We start from the raw sequence: 21,908 nt of genomic DNA, 5'->3' as shown, positions 1-21,908 counted from the left end.
GCAAGGCAATGTACACAAAAGCGTGGTACAAGGCTACAGGAAAGTCATTTTTATTTCTTGTAGACAACTGAAATGGGATTCCAGACAGTGAATGATACAGCCCTTCCTCCTTTCAATGTCTTCAGCTTTGTGAACAGCAGTCTAGCTCAATTATCTGTAGATGATATATAAAGGCTATTGATGAAGGACTACAGATCAGTTATCAGAAACATCATCTGAGTATATACAATGTCTTCTAGAATATTCTAAGATTCATCCTTGTGGCACGCTTATTGGCCAGATGAAATATTTCAAATAATTACACAACTACAGAAGCATATATGGAAAGGTTCATTATAGATTACTTCATTTAAATTCATTCTTCATTGCTTCTCAGAAATTCCTAGGTCACTCAAGTAAACTATATAGCTCAGAAGACAAGCAAGTCACCTTTTTTTAAACTTTAATAAAAATAACGTAGCAGGTTTTATAGATACAACATATTTAGAATTTATACACTCCTGACTACAATTTAGGGATTGTTTCTTTGCTTCTGTTTCCTTGATAGTCTCACACCTTCGGGGATTTTGTTTCTTAATTTGGGAGGGGCTGCAAATGCATGCATATTGAAGAATACTACGCTATGTACATAATTTTGGCCATTGACTTCAATGAGAATGAGGCTAGAGCCAATAAGGCATGTCATCATAAAAGCAGCTTGCAAACTGTAACTGCTCATTCTTCCCACTCTGCTAGGAAGGTGAGATTAGTGATGCCATTATCCCCGCCTCACGCTGCAGAAAGAATTGTAACAGCAGTTGAGAAACTGCCAAGGTCCTCAGAGGGAAGCGGAGTTTGGACAAGGAAATAGACTCAAAGAACCTCCTGGCTCAAAGGGCAAAAAGCACTTGCCATTACTCTGAAGAGAAAAGCAAGATTTAACTAATAAAAAGCCTGTCAGGTGTTTTGGTGGAAAATTAAGATAGGACAAAGATACAATCATCTCTTTCATCATCTAGTGGTATCTAGCTTTTTTATACACCAAAAAGCATCTGTACTTACATAGATAAAAATGATAATGCAACGAGAATAATATGCACTTCCACCACACACTCATTTAATCTGCTGAGAACATGAAGGAGATGTGTTAACTTTGTGTAGGTGTAAGTTTTGAACATTTTAGAAACTTAAGCAACTTGAGTTACATGAACCCGTACATAAAGTACAGGAATTAGTACCAAAAGTACATGAATTATGTTGCCCATTCATATCTACATACATGCTTGGCTATGAATGCCCATAGAAAAGATGTAAGCATTAGCACACAAATTCCTTTGAGCACATGGCTCAAAAATTTCACTTTAACTAAGCTAGTGTTTCACTCCTCTGGAGTCTGTAAGTATCTGAGCAAACCTTTCCTCCCTTGTGCATTCAGATTTAAACATGAGATTAATTATAGTTAATCAAGGCTGCATTACTGTTTGCCCCCAAAAAGATGACAGTAGCATGGAAGGTTCATTCAAATTTTTTTTTCCCAATGAGCCCACCTAAAATTACAGTTCCATCACAGAAATCCACAGAAATTAATATAAAGACTCTCTTTTTAGGCCTGATACCAAGGCAAGTAAAACCAAACCTTGAAAATTACATACACACACCTCAGCGTAATAAACCTGAAGAGAAACTAGTTTTTCTGCATGTAGAAAAAAAACTGAGTTTCAGTGAGCTGCTAAGTTTTAGAATAATTTCTAGAAAAGACACTGTAGGTAAAGAAAAACTCCAAAGAGTTCTGAAACCACTAAAAATTAGTATTTCCTCTTTGCTGTCCACTTCTCTCTAAACACATTTCTTTTGTCTACTGATAAGTCAAGGCATGTAAATTCCTCTTTCAAAGTATGGCCTTTGCATAGTTAAGAGGAACTGCCCCAGCAGCTCAAACAAAAGCAGTTGTCACATTGAGAATTTGCCATCTGACCAGGATTCAAAGATTGATGCTAGGAGGTAACAGGTGGGTCAGAGCTACCTACTCCAAACCAAATTAATAATCCCTCTGCAAAGGGGCGAAACTACTTCTATATCTTATTCAACTTGAGAATCTATAAAAACACTGTGAGGGCAGGAAGGGGAGGACATGGAAGTCTTTGCAGGGAAGGATGAGTTTGGCCATAGCTGCACCACTGGAGGAAGAGGGGGTTCTGCAGCAAGTTAACCATGCATACATGTATAAACTACACTGTTGCTGAGCTGCAGCACTCAGAGGCCTATGAAAAAAGGATGAGCCACAAGATAGGCATGCAGTTTGTCCCCACAAAGATCTCTGGAATGGTCCCTGTATATTTAGTGAAACAATGAGCACAGGAAACTAAACCAACCAATGAAGAGATAATGGCACATCAATTAATAGGTAGCAAAAATAAAGGGTGAAGGGATGTGCAAAAGAGCAAAGAATGCCTGAAATTTCAAAAGGCATTTCAGAACAGAGAAAGCATACCTTGCCCTAGAGCAAGATATAAATAGGCACATGTTAGTGGCATCACTAAAAGACAACTCAAGACAGAAAGCACTGTCAGGAAAGTATATTTTTGTATGATGTAGATCTCTTGCTCATACTACAAAGGAGGCTGAAACACCTGACACAAAATGAAGAGGAAGTGGCAAAGACAGGGCTCTTCTAAATGTTAAATTCCAGCTCAATACTACTGAAAATTATTCTTGCTTCTACAAACCTAAACCCAAATTAGCAAACTATTTACAATTAAACAGATTTGCTGATATCTAAGCCTATTGCCTGTCTATAGGCAGAGCTAGGATGTATACAACAAAGACCAGTCTGGTGGTTTATAGTCAGGTTTATTTCATCTTACAGTTTCAGCCACTGTGCTAAATCTGTAAAAATCAGATTATAATCAATACAAAAATAATCATAAGAAAAATGTCTATCCTGAATTATTATAGCATAAGACCTATAACGGATCAGATAAAATGAGAATATTTCATTGCTGAAGTATTAGTTTCAATCTCAGGTACTGGACTACACATTGCCAATGAAACAGCAGCTTTTCATCAGCAGGCTGCCTGCTAGCTCCTGTCCCATCTACAGAGATCCTCCTTGGCTTTCTGCAGACAGCAGGCCAGCTGTGCTGCTCCACTTCTCACTGGATGCATTTCAGTATCAGAAAAATGAAACACTGCCTGGAACAGAAACTGCCCTGGACCAGCATTGTCCTCTCACAGGCTGCTGGCCAGCCTGAACACCCACGTCTAACACAGGACACTCTTGTCACCTCACTTACTGATAAAAACAGGCAATGAGCTTCAGCTGCACAACTCTATCCCACAACATTCCATTCAGCTACAGAGCAACTTCTGGAGAACTTCTGAGAAATGACTGCCTGTCTAAGCCACGCTGCTTTGCCATATTCCTTCCTCTTTTTTGCAATCATACCAATACTATCTGGCACTTGGATTGCTCTGCCTTGTGCAGACTCATCTTGAAATTACGCTCAATGCTGTTTGCTGGGAGGCTGAAAGCTCCAGCTGCAGAGGCTGCACAGACCAGCTGCTTGCCAGGAGCAGGAACCTTGGAAAGTTGCATAGGGAGTGTTATTAATGATGCCTGTTCTCTTGACCAGGAGAATACTTGGACCCAAGATATGAAGCAGCAATTACTGAAGTGCACTTGCAGAACTGCAGAAGGGAACTCTAATGTAATAATGAACAACAGTATTCCACAAACTGGGTACATGTGATGCATCATTCAAATGATTACTCACACTGATCACAGGCAAACAGAGGCAGAGATATCACACACTCAAGGAAACAGTGCCAACCTGGCAGAAAAAAAAAAAAAACAACCCCAAAACCAAAAAAAACCCAAACATTTCTAATCAGAAAGGAGACTTTTACATCTGGAGATGACTGGGCTTCCCAGGACACCCTACCTTCACAGAAATAATGGCTCTATCTGCATCTCCATATCCTGGAGATGCTAGAAGTAGGCAGGTCTTGGCAAGAACTACTTCTTTTATACTTTCAGGAGGCTTTAAAAATTGCCATTATTATCATATCTGCGAGCATTTCTTGTGCCAATGAGGTCATAAAATGCCAGGCAATGGAAGCCACACTTAATCTTTGCTTTACAGTCAATTTTTTTAGACAGAGTAGACACCAAGAAAAAGAAAACTCCCATTCCTCTACCAGCCCATGGTATAATTATCTTTCATCTACCTCAAAGTCTGGAAGGTACATGAGAAATGCATCAGCAACTCAGGAATTTAAGTGCTCCAGGCAAGATGTGCCACTTATCACCAAAGTCAGGATTACTGTGCTGGACTGAATTCTATAATTATGAGAAGAGAACAATTTCTGAAGGAGAAATCCCAAACTTGGAAGCCCAAGTGCTCAGGGTGATCACCTCAAACTTCCCTGTTCCACTGCACGAGCTATTCCACTAGAGATTCTTTTCCTTTTCTTCTGTCAACCAGCATTCAAGGAACAAGGTGAAAAAGGGAAAGGTGTGTTTTCTGAGGAAGATGCTTAAGTTTCTCTAACTTGCTCTTGCAGTTTTGGGTATGGTGACAAACTCCAAATGTTGGAGAAAAAAATATAAATCAGTGGTGGAAGCAATCGAACCTGCTCAAGACCGTTATTTTGTGTGATGCTTTTCCTAAGCTGAAGTAAAGACTACATCAATCTAAAGATCTGAGGTATTAAAAAAACATTAAAAAAAGCACGTTAAAATCTCAAAACTAGTAGGTGGAAACACCTTCCACAAAGGAGCTAAACTGAGGCTGTGGGATTACTCAAACCATGTTTGCAATGGCTTGGCAAGTTCCTGTGCAGTTGGTGGTTTGAGAAGGGTCCTTGCCAGTCCTGGACACAGCCCCACAGCAGGATGTCTCCACATCTGGCAGTATTTACTATTGCTCTCCTGTCTCTGGCAGGGAAGGGAGGAAGGAATGGGGACTGGCACATGGCCAGGGCTCTTTAGCTGGCCTGAGATCCAAAGGGGGAATGGCTTTCCATCTTCTCAGCCATCAGCTCCAGCTGCGAGCTGCACTGAAACAGCTTCCTTTGCTGGCTTATCCCAACTCTGTAATACTGTAGTTGACATTAGAGATTCATTTAGGCACTATTGCTATCAGTGTTATATTGCTTCCATAACCACATCAAAAACCACACTAAACCATCTCAGTTTTAAAAACCAAAATTATTCAGAAAGGGAAAAACTCCAAACAAAAACAGCTAAATCCAGAAGAATTTTAATTTGTTACAAGTTTGATAAACAATCATGACAAAGGAGTGTATAGCTCTATCAGACCATAGCTTTTCTTGGTCTTCCAGGGTGGAAATATCTTGACTTGTCAATTTTCCAATCTATTTATGCAGAAGTGGAAAAAGAAAAAGGATAATTAAAAAAAAAAACCCACAAAAGAAAAAACCACCTCTTTGGACAAGGGGATGAGGGTGGGTAACTTCTAGGTGGCTCAAGGTAAAAGGCTCTCAACTCTAGAGAAAGAGTATGGAGTGGCATGACATCCTGGAACAGAGCAGTAATAGAAAGTAGTGATTTACAGTACTTAAGAGGAGGAGAGGGTGGAAGCAAGACCTAGTTGGCATAGTTTGTCATTTGGCCTTTCTACTTTTCCACACTTGGGCTGATGTCTCTCTGAGAAGAGACAAAAGTTAGTTCTGATCTGCAGTGTTGCAGAGTTTTTCAGCAAATCTCCAAACTAATCATAAAACAAATCTCAAGGGCCAGAAATTCTTTTGGAGTGCACCTGTAAAATATTAAACAATGGTCCTTACAAAGGCCCACTCATTAATGTACTCAGACACTGCCCATAAAGTCTCAGGTTGCTAAAATTAGGTCAGACTTTTTTCAAAGTTTGCATTCATAAAGTCTGAGTGCATTTTACAGGTTTTATATCTGATGAGATCACTTCTTGTTTTCCTCTGCTTCAAAGCATACAAAACTCAGGCCAAATTCCAACCTCATTTAAAACCAAACTGGTTGGTTTCAAATGGAAGTAAAGCCCAGGTCAGAATTGGCTCTACTCCTGTATTTCCTGAATGAAAGAGACATGATCTCATCAGGGCATTAAAGATCCTCTATAAGAGGAGTCTGCACCTGTCAAACACAAAGCTAGTGTGCACAAAAGGAACCACGTACCACATGAGTCCTCAGAAATGGCAATATCCCACTCACTATTCAAATGGAAGGAAACCCAAGTGGTACAAACAACCTATTACAGTTTTAGGGCAGGGGTAATTTGACAAAATTAGCTGATGTTGAAAAAATTCTTTTTGCTCCCAAGTATTGAGCAGATTCAGAAGGAATCCAGAAAACACTTACCATGATGATTCAAGCATGCAAGAGAGGTGGAGAGATTTTTTACAAGGGCGTGGATCTATAGGACATGGGGTAGTGGCTTAAAACTGAAAGCTAAGTCTGGGTTAGATGCAAAACTAAACTCTTCACTGTGAGGGTGGTGAGGCACTGGAACAGGTGCCAGCAGAGAAGTGGTGGATGCACCATTCCTGGAAGTGTTCAAGGTCAGATTGAATGGGATCTGGTCTCGTGGAAAGTAGCTCTTTCTGACAGGGACTGGGGCAGAACTGGATGGTCTTTAAGTTCTATGAATCAAACTGGAATGTTACTTCAATTACCAAAATTTAATGCACTTCGCACATCAATTTCAAAGTTTTGTAGAAAACAATGTTTATAAGGTCTTTTTTCAACATGTTCACAAGGAAGTTTTTCTGCCAGAAACAACCAGATTTAATTCTTCTTTATACAGAAAAAGTTAATATTCAAAAGCAAACAGGTCAGTTATTGTAAAAGAGAAACAGTTATACTGAACAATAACAAATAACAAGTGACTGCTTCAATGAAGGGTTGCAAGCTTGCAATGGATTATTTTTTTAAACAAAAATTTAAAAAAAATAGTAAATCCTCTAACAATTAAATCAAAATCAGTACTTTTAAAAAATCAGTTTTTGCTTAGCCAAGCCCCTTTATCAACAATATCAAAATACTTAAATAAGTGCAGCTAATTTTTGCTTCAGTAATGCTGAATCAGATTTGTTGTCCACCGTAAAATAAATTGCATTTACTCAATCTAAAACATTGACTACATTCTTTTTTCATATTAAGAGTCATGCACTGTTAGTCTCATACAACACTCTTGGTCTCAGAGCAGCACAGATTGACATGATCACCACCCCCCAAAAAAAATAAGTGTCCATATGTGGAGCTGCAGAGAGGACAGAGCCAAGAGTGGCCAGAGCACACAGGTTTTTCAGGCACATGCAGAGGAAATGAAGGTCTCTACAGCTATTGGCTCTGCACAGATAAATTCTCACTCTTAACCAGACTACAGATGCACATTAATGCTTTCACTGCTGTACCAGTAAGTGTCAGTATGGAGAGCCATCACACCTAATTCCAGAGCTCAGCACAGGTATTTGTCAGATACTCTGGGTGAGCACTATTCTGTTTATTCAATCACACTACAATAAGTGAGATCTTCACTACAGTTGACTGGGCATTTATTTTGGACTTGCCATCTCTCATGGATCCAAATGAATAAGTACTAAACCATTAAAAGTACACTAATTCTTTAGAGTATTTCTGGTGATGCATAAAATTACTTTTGACTGCAATTTTAAGAAGCAGAGTATGTGATTTCCTAGTGGATAAATTTTTGGCTGACAGCTCCCCATTATCACCTTTTCAGCTTCCACTGGGAAGCTCCTATTTCTTCCCAGAAAAATGTGGTGCCTAGGACCTTGCATGCAACCTTGGGGTTATTACTGGCAGGGGGGAGTACTGCTCTTGGTGTCATATTTGGTCAGAAAGAACTCCCATAAAAGTTTGATCCTCCTTCTTTAACATGATATCCTACTCCACAGCAAGCAGTTAAGCCCTACTGAAAATATTTCAGGACAGAGATTAGAAACAGCCTTTGTATTTAGTGGTTTCAAAAACAAACAAAAAAAAACCTCTCAGCTTTGGTCTTTCCACATCCCAATTTTTTTGGCTCCCCATGGCCTTTCCCCACTTTCACCAATAGGAAGCCTTGTAAATAATACACATGTTCAACTGTCCCTCCTGCTTCCCTCTGCACTGACCTTCCTGCAGTACCACATACAAGGCAGCCAGGTTACAGACCTGTCATTCTACCACACAGCACCAGCAACCACGGGGGTGGTGGAGACCAAAAATCCAACTCACATGTAAAGGCATTTAAGCTGTGGAAGAACAAGTATAGAGCTTTCATTTTTTATTATGCCTGACTTTTCCACCCCAATTCCTCAGACAAATTCCAACAGCACTGACCTATGTCAATAGCTACTTTTACCTTGCATTTGACTGTGTCACCTCCACTGCAGGCTCACAAATTGATCTACGATTCCCTTTTTTTCCTGATAGTTAGACAGTAGCAGATTGTCCACACATCTCAGTTTAGCAGGAAATTCTATAGTTTGACACAAAGGCAGGGGTATCCCCATGGAACACCTTCCCTTCTTTTATCCCTAGAGGGTTTCTATTTTTCCCTACTGTTTTGCCAGGTCCGAATCATCAAGTTTCTCAGTGTGGTGCCCTGTTATACCTTTATCAGTTAAAGGTATAAATGTCTTTTATACACCGTAATCCTCACAAATTCTCTATAACACAGGAGTATTATTCATGCTCCTTTTTATTTCTACTCAAAACCATTTTATTCCTGCTCTAATACAATGCTACACAAACCTGATAAGAAAAAAGCCCAATTACTATAACAGGACAACATGCTCAGAACTCAAGAGCAAGTCTGATAAGCAGCTAGATAACACTAATGAGTAAAACTCCTGTCTTCTCTTAAGTGCCTAATGAAGGTATCCAAGACACCTGTAGCATTTTATGAAGGCAAATATAAAAAGGTCCAAATATAGCAGTCAAAAAAATACACAAACTCATGGTATATTAATTTGTCCACTTTGAATGTGAGTAAAAAATTAGCTAAAAATAATCTTTTGATGATACAACCATTATATGGTCATATAAAACTACATAATGGAAATTGGTCAACACAGATATGAGAGATACAACAGGTGAAGACTGCTGAACACTCAGATGTCACTGCAGGCATGAACTATTTGTTCACCACAACACATTACTGTGCTTGGCCTTCATCTGTCCTGACTAAACAAGTACACTTGCAAAATGGAGCAAGGCTGAGCCTTAGGAAAGAAGGTGTGGAAAGACTCTGCAGCAACAGTTGTGGTCACAGGCAAACATCTCCTCCCAGAACTGTATTTAAGTGATTCTGGTACTGCACATACTTAATGCAGTGGGAAACAAAGACCCTGGAAAAAATAAACAATACCACCACTATAGCTGTTCTGATTTCTCCACAGAAGTGATTTGGACATGAAGGAAATGGTGAGAGGAGCAAGGCAAATGTGGACCAAAGCTGAGATTTGTATATGACACAAAACTAATGACCACAAATACCATCTGTAGCACAGCTTACATAAGCAATATTATCCATCTTCAAAAATACCCTAAGGGTTATAAAGTCTGGAACTATCATAACTTCTACTCTGAATATTTGTTTCTTTACCTAACAGTGATAATTTTGCTTATTTACTCCTGGTTTTTTTAGGTAAACAACTAGCAGTGACAGAGAAAAAGTCAGTCATTACAAACCTTACAAAAAAGCTTGTTGATAAATGGCAGCAGTTAAGGCCATTGGAAAATACCTCTATATATAGTGATGGTCTCTAGCTCCCCATCCAGTTTGCTCTCACGAGGTGTCATGAAAAACTTCCATCCCAGTAACAGCCACGAGAAAGACAAGCAGTGTTTTCCATCTAAAACTAGGCAGAGCAGCCAGTAGGTAGAAGCATCACAGAACACAAGTATGCTTGGTTTTCCCTGTTTTTCCTCTGCGACTTTGGGCATGTAATTTTTCCAACTCTTTTTCTCCTCTGCAAAAATGGAGATAACTACACAAGAGCTCTTCAGAATTTACTGACTCTTGAAGGCTATCAAGTACTAGATGGAGCCAGCAAGAAGTACAAGAGAAGGCTGGCAGGCTGTCTTTTGCCACAGGAAATGTCTTTGACTACATATAGAGAAGAAATTTTTTACAAGTACAGTGAGCCACTGAAACAGACTGGCCACAGAGGTGATAGAAGCCCCATCCCAAGAAACATCCAAGGTCATACTGGACAAGGCTCCTAGCAACCTGCTCTAGTTGAAGATATCCCTGCTCATTGAAATAGAGTTGAACTAAGTGACCTTTAAAGGTCCTTTCCAACACAAATCATTCTATGGTACTTCAAGCTGTAATTTCACTGTCCTTGGTGTTTTCTCTTCTTGTCCACTCCAAGATAAAAATCTGCTACTGATTTAATCACCAGAAAAGGAGAATCAGTTTAACAGGCAGTAGTTTAATACCTTGAGAGAGCTTAAATAAAAACCTCCCAATAATGAAGCACTGACTTGGGTAACCTCATACTTTGATCTCAACAGGGTAAGGGAAGCATGAGGCTGCTACATGCTGGCCTTAACATCAATTTGTCCTCACTTTCAAAGGTCTGCATTTAGGCCTCAAACACTCAGATGACATTTGTGCTGCAGAATATAGTCAATATTGCTGTTTTAGGCATACCAAGTTGAGGTTTCCATGCCTGTCAGTGTTAGATACAGAGATGGTTTATTAAGAAAAGAGGGCAGTCACACCGGGGCTTCCCTGCTCTGCAGCACATCCCTCTGTCCCCACTCCAGCCTTTGCCACGGCTGCCCAGAGTCCAGCACAGCCCAAGGTCCCCACAGAAATGGGGCCTCCTGTGACCCCTCTTCCACAAGGGCAATGGGAACTGCTCAGACAAAGCTGCTTTTGGAGCCACAGCCAAAATCCTCACCTCACTGAGTTAAATGGGAATGTGCCAGTGACTCCCAAAAGGCTAAACTTCACGCTTTGCTGAGACTACAAAGTATCCACAGCCTTGACTCACTTCCAACACCACCCTGGTATTTGGAGGCTGCAGAAACATGCATATATTCATTGTCCTGTATCACTCAAACTGTATCAATCTGCATTTTTATTTCAAAACAATTTCCAGAAGTAGGATAATTTAAAATTTTATTCAATACTTTAAAATAAATCTCTATATTTAATTTTATAGTTATTATTAATATTATTTCATTACAAAGGTCAATGACAACATTTAATACAACACATTGCATTGAGCCATGTCACAAGCTTTATGAATATGTCAGATTAAGTCACAAATATTGTCATTTTTAAGCATGACTACTGGTATTAGAACTCATGAAACACCTTACTTAATTTTATAGGTCAAAATATTTCCTTTTACCCTCTGTAATAAGACGTTATTTTTCAAATCAAACTATTTCTAAACTGAAGAACAGCTGCTTCCAATATCTTTGTGCTTCTAATATGAAACTAAAACAGCTTATTTCAACTATGGGATCTTTCAGGGACTGCAATTACTCAGAAATAATGCAAAACCTGTTTGTATGTTTTAGTTATATATAAAAGCACATTTCAAACTAAAAAATGCTCTGTTAGTCAATTAAAAGTTTCAAATGCCTTCTAATATACTTAATTTCAAGAAAAATTCTAATTAACTTTTTTCTGTCAATGGAAAGAAAACATAACACATTCTGACTTCTAACACAAAATGTTTCCATGTAAATCAGCTCCATATCTGAGATAAGAAATGGAAGAAGTTGAAGAAAACCAGTTTATTAGAAAAGGATACTTCAAATTTAGTTTAATAACTTGGAACTGGTAAAAGTTGTTCATTTTTCCTCCAGAGCAGAAAAGTTGCTATAAGTTTCTATGCAACTCGGCTTTTCCAGTACTTCCAGGTTTTGATTTATTATTATCCAAGAACCAACTTCTAATATCAGATTTTTGCCAATAATGCTGTAGCCACAAGGATTAACATTTTACAGAAGGGAGTCAGAGCAGTGCAGTGCCAGGGAGAGACCAGGAGTATCTGCTCAAACCTGAGGCATGCTCTGGCCATTAACAAATTTCCCATGAGCAAAGAAATTTCCAGAAAAAATAAGTTACTTACTGGACCTACATGTTCTCCCACTGCAGGTAATAATTTCCTTTTCATAAGGTAGGTCATCACTTTTAATATCAAAACACATTCTGTAACAAGCTTTCCATCCAAAGTATTGGCATAAGATTTTACTCACATTGCTTTCCTATCATGCAGTCTCAACAACACTGCCCTGGTGTTCCCAGGAAAACTGCTCCCTTGAGAAAAGGAGTTATAACAGTAAAGTCCCATTTCTTTGCTCACCACAGGCTGCAGCTCCCTTCAGATTTTTTTTTTACTTGCTCCAGCAATACCAAAATGAGGGTAAATAATTCCTAACTTGCAGATGTAGCTAATCCAAGCACTACACATCCATTTTAACTAGGTGGAAGAGCACAGGCCTTCTCCTGGCCTCCTAAGTGCAGAGCACTCGGTACAGAGTGAAGAAATCCCCGCCTAAACAATGAGAAACCATTATGATTTTGTAGGCAAAATAATGCATACAGACAGAACTGTGCTGAAATTGAATTATACACATCAGACCATGGTTTCATCTGCTGCTTCTCTCATTATTTGGAACAACCCAGGAAAACAAAGATCAAGGCACAGGAGAGAATGTTGGGCAGCATGCACAACAGGAAGAAACGGCACAACATTTAAAGGAGGAGTGATTTCAGCCATAGTTGAAGCAGAACCAACCCCTTTCTCCAGGCTCAGACACAAGCATTCCCAAGCACAGCCATCAAAGGCCACAGAGGACAGCCCTGCCATGGGGACACCCTGCATGTCCCACTGTCCAGCCCCAAGGGACAGCAGCCACACTGCTCCCAAGCATACTCTATAACCACTCACACAGTAACCTCCACACAGCCTGGTCTGCGGTAAATCCTCATCAGCATTTACTCTGAGGAATTAAAGGATTACTTCACTAGAACTGCCTGAAATAAATACCCTGAAGACTACATCTTTAATAGTTTACTAAATGAGCAAGCCCAGTTTAGTTGATGTGTCCCTAAGAGCTGAACAAGATTAAGCAGTGGCCTCCTGTTGCCCTCTCCTAATCCCCATCAATCTCACCCTAGCCCAGGTCAGAGAAGGCACCAGGCTCCTCCTGCACCACATCTCAGGTCTTCCACCAGAGCCCTCACCTGCTGCCTTCCCACTGGGGCAGCACCCAACCTGCCTCTCCTGCTTTTGAGCACCAAGAACTCCCTTCTGCTTGAGCCAGCACTAGCCCTAAGAGCCAGGCTGCACATCTCTGTCAGCACACTACAGGGCTGATCCCATAGCCCTTTACTGCTGCAAGCAACCCTGCCAAGCTTTCATTTACAACAGGAGCCAGACAGCTCAGGAGAACTAAGAAGAGTGCAAGGAGGCACAGAAAAGGTTGGGCTTGCAGTCCATTTGCTATAAGCATAGAACAAATGTGCATTAACCTAAGATTCAAGCTCATTTGGATTTTATCTTTTACATGCAAACCATTATATGAAGTCTGAAAAACTAAGCATTATTTTTTCTTTAAATCAAGCATGGTTTATGTCCAAATGCTTCCAGAACATAAGCTGGAAGCCCAACCAAGCCAACCTCTAGACTGCAGATATTCAGCACCATTACATCATAGAGATTCTCAAATTCCATAGTTTATGTCTCATTCGAGCAACACCCCAAAAAAAGCACTGGGGGGGCCATTAATTTTTTTTTTCTTTAAGAAAATCTAGCCATCCTCTCACCCTCATTGTTATCTGAAATGCACTTGTCCAGAAAGAGAAATTAAAACATCCAGTGGCGACACCTCAGCTGGGAATTCATTATTAAAATTCAGTTATTAGTGATACCCTAGCCTTTTAACCAGTGTTGTCTCAATTTCATGACATGAGCTTCAGAGGAGAACACAGTAACTTAGATGACCACTCAATACCAGTCAAATGCCTTGAGGCATTCCTAGATACTTATAGAAGTTGAAGGAGGCAGAAAACGAATGTCCTACCCAAGGGGTCTTCTGCACCACTGGCCTCATATCTCCCATCTACTTCTCTTGCCTGGAAGGCCAGAAGCTTCATGCTCATGTTTATTCCAGGCCAGGTGCCAGCACAAGGGTACCTAAAGTTAAGATCTCCAAGTCCAAATTAACACTATCCAATCTGTCACTGTTGGAACTACACAAATTTACCAGCTGCTGTAGTTCAACATAGGAAAGTTGTGACTTATGGCTTGAGCTGATGCCAGGAGCTAAGGAAATACCCAGGCTCTCTAGGGATTCCATTATGGCTCCTTCAGACAATGATCAAGCCCTGGACTAAGCCCTGTGCCAGCTGTTACTAACAACAGCCATCAACCCAGCCACACTTATATCAACTTATATCAACCATCTCCACCAATGCCCAGTGATAACACAAACAGAAACCCACACACTCTCCCCCACTATAAGAGAAGTCTATTTCTGGAGCCTGAAAAAAACCACAGGAATTCTAATGAATTTAGTATTACTCTCATACTTGTACCATAATTACAGTGTCTATACACTGTATAATAATATCAATTATTATAAAAATTTTGGCTAGTCTGCTTCTTTCTACAATCATCAGGACCTGTGTTATGGAAAAGAACTTTTGGAACACAGGGTAGTAAAAATAAAACATGAACAGCACAACTGCAGGCACTTTTTCTGCAGCTACAGTCTTTTTTTTGTATTTTTTCTTGGGTTGGTTATTCCTTCAATATATCTTTATGCCAGTACAATATATCAGCACGGTCTTAATATAAATTTAAATTAGGAGAGAAAGTAATTCCCAATCATTTGCAACAGCAGGAAGAAGCTTTTCATCTCCCTTATGAGGCTTCCACACAGACCGCATGGAAGCAAAGCTGTGAGAAGCCCATTTCATCTACTTTGTTTGCAATTTTGAAACAAGAGGAGTTTTGGCATCTGCTGCTAACAGCTCAAGTTCACAACCATTTGCAGTCCCCCTTGAGAAGTGTCAGGCAGTAGCTACAAAAATGTTCTGTGGGATCTTGGAGATCTCAGTACAGGTTATGTATCAGTACTTTCATCACTTTTCATGAAGTGTTCTAAGTGTTAATAATGAAATCGGCCAGAACCTATTAAATACTGTCTGAAGTGACAGCTCTGCTATATTATTACAGTGTTTGCACAGCAATCATTCTGCACGTTAAGTTATTTTAGGATGAGTGGTGTTTAAATTAAATATAGTCCCCTGTGTTCTTGTTTCATTTAAAGTCTACCACAGACTGCCTGTCTCAATATTGTGCAGCGTCAGTAAGTTTTGCTGAGTCTCATTTGTTTATTTTGCTTTTGCCCCTTAGTATTCTTTTTGTCAGGCAAGATGAGGAATTGGAGAGAGTCCTGCTGCAATATTTCACAGGCTTTCATAGCACAAACCACCACAGAGCACGAATGATGGTGGAAACCAGGCTTAAACAATTTAACCCAAATAGCACACACACGCTGCACACCATCTTAGCCAATCTAAGTATTCAGCGTCTTCTACAAAAGTCAGTGCCACGTTGGGCCAAAGTGAACAAGGACAGCAAATACCAGGTCTTTCTCCAAAAGTACAGATAACAGAGATACTGCATTTAAGACAGAAAGAACAGCTTCCATCTCTGCTATGTTGTTAACATGGCTATACACAAGTACTTACCTACTTAAGAACATTTTTCAGAGGCATATTATCTCCTTCAGACAATTTATGGCATTAATGAGATTTAACTAATAGCTTTCTTGAAAAGTGAGCACATTGCAGTAGCTGTAATCCACCTATTTCTCAACAGGGAAATATTTAAAGTTGCAGTTTATACTCCACTTTCCCCAGTGGGTTGAAAACCCATAACAAAGATTAGCATTGTATCCATTATTAATACTTACTCAAGCACATTTTAATAAACACCACATACATATGCATATAAGTACATACTCTACATCAGCCTTTGAATGCTCATCGCAAGGTATTTCCCAGAGCATACACTGCTCCTGCTATGCCACCAAATATATTTACAGTTAGCTGGGAGATAGTCCAATTTGTAGGAGAAAAAAGAGTAAAGAGACCAGCACTGTGAGGCTGCAGAAGATAAAAGATGGAAAAAGAGCAATGAGTAGGATGCAGGTCTGAAGAATGGGCCCCTGCTAAAGGCACTGCTGAAGAACAAGCACAGCCCACAGTGGGCGAGGAGGTCACAGTCAGTCATAGGCCTTATTTCAGCTTTAACATGAAATAACTATACTAAGGCTGGGGTGGATGAGGGAGAGAGAAGAAGCAGGGTACTCTAGTAAAAAATTTTATTACCATGAGCACTATAACAAGACTAGACCCAAAAGGACAAAAACCTCTCCCTAACATCTGAAGATATTCCAGTGGTGCAAGAACCATGACATTCAACTCAGCAAAGTTCAAGCAAGTCAAACCCAAGTACCAGTAGTTTTTCAGAAACTTGACAAACCACAACCAAAATAAATCTGACCCACACTCAGCACTATACCTCCCTATCTATACAGACACATTAAAAACAAACAAAAAAAAAAATTAAAACCAAGCACTTCAAATATCATTTGCTTAGGAAACAGTTGTGGTGCCTAATGCACTTCAGCTCCTACATTCTCTATCAAAGCTACTCATCATGCAGAACCTGACAGCCTCAGAAACATAAAACCACAATAACCTACCTACCCATCCTGTGGAAAGGAGGCTATACAAATCTGAGGACAGCCCTGTGCTCCCAGCAGCTCCTGTACTGCAGCCAAACACCCGCTTTCCCCCAGGCTCTGGGAAAAGCCCCAGGCTGAGCCCATCCCACCCAATCAGGCTCTGACACAGCTCTTTTGCTCATTGCAAACAGCTGGGCAGTGGGAACAGCCCAACCAGCCCCAGCTGGGACCCAGGGCCAGAAGCCACCAAAGGCAGGCACAGAGCTCACACCTGAAGCACCTCAATGCAATGGGGACTCTCCTGAATGTCAGACAGCTGAGAAAGGAGTGCTGCAAGTGAGCACAGCTGAAATGGGTAAAGCAAAGTGCTGTGTCACAAGTTTTACTGGGGGAGTAATTTCAAAGTACATTCTGATAATTTTTTTCCTTTTATGTCAAAATTAAGTGTGTGGATGACTAAAGCAACATTGTGGAAAGGGCATGTGGATGCTCCTGAAGGAGCAGAAGGCAGTAAGGAAGAGAAGAGGCAGCCCAGGGAATGCCAGGTGAGGGACACCAACAACAGAAGCTGAAAAATTTGTGGCATTTTAACACGTTAGATCACCTATTCCATGAAAAAGATCAGTTCTCCAATTCAACATGAATAGTGGAATTTTATTTGCCTCCTTTTTGAAACACTGAACCATGGAAAGCTAGGCTTCAAGTGGTTGGGCAAGAATTACATGGAATTACCAAAACAGCTACACATTTGTACATTGCCTGAATTTGTATTTTCACAATAGTAAGGCCTTTGGAAATCATCTTTAAAAAAGATTTGTTTTCTGGATGCTCAAAGTAACACCTTAGAATGAGTCTGCAGTTCTGAGCAGACGAGATCATCACTTCTAGAGCTAGACTCCTTTTAGCTGTCATGAGATAGCTGAAAATCTTGACACACATCACATGTTCCCAGAGTCTGCCATGCTAGCACCACTGCTGCACATAGCAGGCCCCCCTCAGCTGAGTATTATTTAATTCATGTGTAGATATTTGTAGGGTCAGGGGCCTGAGCTATAAAGAGCTCATGGGATATACTGTAATAAAAACTGGAACTAGCAAATTCTTGCTTGAGTAGCATTTATGAAGATTTATTGTAAATATATGTAAACATTAAGTAATAAATGTTGTAAAATATCAGAATGTTAGAAGCTTTAGCTGCTCTGTGTGAAAACATTTTACCTAAGATAGCTTTTAAAATAGCCCATGAATATCCATGCTTTGCCATCTGCTTTCGAATTGAATGATCCCTCGAAAGCAGCACCATAAATATTTCCACAAATGAGTGATCTGTTCACACTATATCCCCTAATGCTATCTTATGGCAGAGCAAACAAATAACTCACATGTCACATCACTGCACACAGCAACAATAAGGTGTACTCTGACTGGGTTTTAGCACATTACTAAGAACTGCATCACTGGTTGTCTCTGAGGATCTAACCTGGCTTTTTAGAGACATATTTCTTGACAGCCTGTCAAGAAAGGCTGGAGATGCACATTGAAGAAAGAATACCTTTATCATCTCTTTTTTTTTTAGACATGATGAATTCTAATCTGGGCTGAGTCTCAAAAAGATCTGAACAAAAGGATGAATAGGAAATAGCAAAAGAGGATTTACAAAGGTGTTTTTATAAAATGAAGTTTTAAAGGCAGAATATGCAAAAGGAAATTTTTAGGCATCAGTTATAAAATCTTCTAGTCTAGTCAGTATTTTAAAATATAAGAAATTAATTTGCTGCATTTATACAATTGTAAGCTTTTTCAAAATGCTCTCAGCTTCTTGGGAGACAATGACAATTGTAGCAGCCAGGCAAACACACACACAAGGTTCACTGAAGTTCAGTGACTGAAGAAAATATTTCCTGGTTCATGTTCACAAAACTCCAGGTCTCTGCTTGATCTTTCCAGCAACGAGTTCAGGCTGAAAAGGAAGCTTCGGCATGCTTTTGGCATTTTTTGTTCTGTCTGGCATTGAGCAGATCAGTGGGTCCAGAGGAGAGAGGTGCTGAGTGGTGTGGGGAGCATGTTCACCCTCCCTTCGAGCTTTTGCTCTCCAAAGCCTCACTGTCAGTCAGGTCTGATAAATCAGCAGCTTTGCCCTAGAAGTGGGCTGGTTTGGATGCCTACACAGAGGCAAGTAGAGCTTAAAATAGACCTTGTACCTGGTGTGGCAAGACCAGGGAGGTTTTCCAAGGCTCTGTACCACCAAGTGCTCTGGCACTTGCTGAGTCTGCCCGATGTCTGCAGCACCCTAGTGGGAAGCTCTGTAGGAAAACCCTGTTATTCCTTTTATTTTAAAGTAACCACTGAACAAAGCCATGTGGTGGGGGAGTAATGTCAAATGTCAAAGGCAGATGAACAAAACCAGTCTGGTTTACATTTGACACCACATCACTCATTGATTTTTTATTTCAAAAATGAATGAAGTAAAGCACTGCTTTAATAAGGCTCCTTTGTTTGTTAGAAATAAAGCATAAAACATTCAGAGGCACAAGTAAGGAAATTATGAAGGAAGAGGATTTAAAGTCCACTTAATGCAGTTTTCCTTATAGAAGTCATTTTTGTGACAATGGCCCGGTCCCCCTGCCCTCCTAAAAGGAAAGAAATAGTCCTGCAGGTGGACAGTAAACAAAACTTCAAGTAGGTCGATTGTTTCAGGAGACACACCCTGTGCTGAAGTAGCTAACAGCACTGGCTGACTGACCTCAAAGCCAGTCCTTCCTGTGAGGAAAGACCTTTTCCTTTATGCTGCTGCTGGGGAGTGTCCTCTGGGGCTTACTCTGCCTGGCAATTAGGAAACTGACTTTAACATCACAGCATCCAATGTTATATCTAACTTTGCTCCTGGGTCAACTGGTAGCATCAAGGACATTACCTATTGGCTAGCAAATAACAAAAATGAGGCATGGCTGTAGAAATAATCATAGTCATACAATGGCACAAAGACCTATGGGTTCTAAGAAAATTAAGAATACCAGATGTTACTGTTCTTTCCAGTTGCCATGCAACCACAGCCACCCTGCTATGCTTCACCTTCCTAATCTCCTTAACAGCTAACTCTAAAACAAGTACAATTAATTCCCCAATGAACAAGACAGGACATGACCCAGTCCCGTCGTTACAGGAGTACTTTGATTGTTTGTATATAAACACTGAACAGATACAACACCAGCACACAGTGGGGCACAGAGCTGGCATTTTGTACAACAAACACAAGTTCATTGTTGCAAACTGTGAACTTTCCTGTAACACAGGTTTTTACAAGTATTCCCAACTCCTATTCCTTATGCTGCTTGGGAGTCACTCTGCCAGCTCTCTGGTGGTCCAGGCAGCCTCTTACCCTAGAAACCCAGATAGAAATGAGTGTGCTGCACTTCAGCTGAGCAGCATGTAGAGGCATTAGGACACATAGAGCCAACTTATGCCCTCTGAAAATAGCTTTATGAATAATGATCATATTTTCTCTTTTAAGAGGAATGTCTCAGGTGATCTGATGTGTTGTGGTTTTAAAGAAATAGCCTCTGTACCATATATATAAAAACATGATTGTGATAGCTGTGCTAAATGAGATCACTTCCGTTATCGATAAAATGGATGGTGAAGAATCACTTCTGCTTCTAACAAATATTTGTGTATGTTTATAGATTTAGAGAAAGTAATAATTACAAAAAAATCCCTTTGAGTCTGATGTTACTCTCATTTGCACCAGGCATAGACCCATGATACTAATATTTCTACATAATTTCCTGACACAGTGCAGAGCTGGTGAGCAGTCACAGAAATTATTCAATTAGCACTGAATATAAAGACATCCTGGGGTTTCTGATTTAGCATTTAAGATTGTATTGTAATAACTATAGATTGTACAAGTGACATGCCAGTTTTGTGCAATGTCTTATTTCACAATATGGGGGAAAAATACTTGAAAGGGGAAAAAGCTGTTCCAATTAATTTTCTGTGAATTCAAGCTTCGGGGGAAGCATGTATTTGCATATAAACTGTGTAGCAATAATAATGATGACATTTCATATTTCAAAAATTATAGCTTTCTGATATTTTTAAAGGTGTTCTTAAGTGATAAATACTTCAGTTAAGTACATGATAGATATGCTCTCGAACATTTACAAGTGGTAAAATTCTCTGTGCATCAGCTGTAAAAAATACTTTATTGGAAAGAGCAACATATTTGGCTGTGCAGTAGGGTAGTGTTAAATGCTTTCTTTTTCACACCTCCTGTGAATGTCCTGTTCCCTCTCAAAACTTCTCATGATGGATTGCTATTTCTGCTTTCAGCCCACTGCCAGAAGTCACAACATTCTCACAACATAATCAGATTTCCCAGACCAACCTGTCCACTTTTGATATAGAGACCTTGACAGTCCTACAAAAACCAGGAAAGAATTAAACAGCTACATGTGCCAGGGCCTCATCTTCAGAATACCAAAATGATATGTTGATTAAAACACCAAAAGTAAACTCATGTCTGGAAATCTTCTTCCAAAGATTTTCTCCAAAGGTTTCCAAGATTGGAAAAGCACAGCCTGTTGTGTTGGCCAATGAAGAGAAGAACAGAACTGACTGGCTATTCCCAAAAAAATATCAATAAGTGGATGGTTACCTGTCAGTTTGGGGCTTTTAAGATGGAGGCTGATAGGTAGCAAGTTAGCATCGGCAGGGATGTTAGAATTTAGTTGGTCTGACAGAGAGCAGCATCTGAACTATGTTGTGTCTAAGTCAAATAGATCTTACCCTTGCCTTCATAGCACAAGTAAGCACTTGTCCAAATTATGGTTTCATGAGCTCATCAGGTTTTAGGGTTTGCCAGTTTTCATGCACTGTTATTCAAAGCAAGGTTCACAGAAAAAAAAAATCACATGCTGTCTGCATAAAAGCTCTGCATAGCTATGTTCTAGAGCCAAGTCACTTCAAAGTCAGACATGATCATGTTAGGCTATAACTTTTCACAGCAGCAAGCACTGGTGCCATGATTTCCTATTACTCTTTAGCAAACATGTGGAAATGCACAAAGTAATTTTTCAGTGTCATACAAACTAATACACAAATCAGTTAAAATAATATTTTAACATTCTGATTGTATACTTAGATTATTAATTGCTGGTCCTGTCCTCCTTATATTTTCCCATCTTCTCATTATCTT

The 21,908-nt window shown here is 39.9% G+C and overlaps 2 long non-coding RNA genes across 3 annotated transcripts in view; both read right to left on the bottom strand.

Moving 5' to 3' along the window:
- The window catches only part of LOC135309437 (uncharacterized), a 30,598-nt gene extending 13,799 nt beyond the window's left edge, over window positions 1-16,799 (bottom strand). The window contains exon 1 of the long non-coding RNA XR_010369711.1: window positions 16,730-16,799. This is a non-coding gene — a long non-coding RNA (uncharacterized LOC135309437). The remainder of the gene's footprint in view (window positions 1-16,729) is intronic.
- The window catches only part of LOC135308807 (uncharacterized), a 420,716-nt gene that overhangs the window by 153,521 nt on the left and 245,287 nt on the right, over window positions 1-21,908 (bottom strand). The window lies entirely within an intron of this gene.

Source organism: Passer domesticus, chromosome 10 (assembly GCF_036417665.1).
Source record: "Passer domesticus isolate bPasDom1 chromosome 10, bPasDom1.hap1, whole genome shotgun sequence".
Taxonomy (NCBI): domain Eukaryota; kingdom Metazoa; phylum Chordata; class Aves; order Passeriformes; family Passeridae; genus Passer; species Passer domesticus.
Note: the sequence above shows the minus strand (reverse complement) of the source record. Positions and strands in the feature narration are given on the sequence as shown.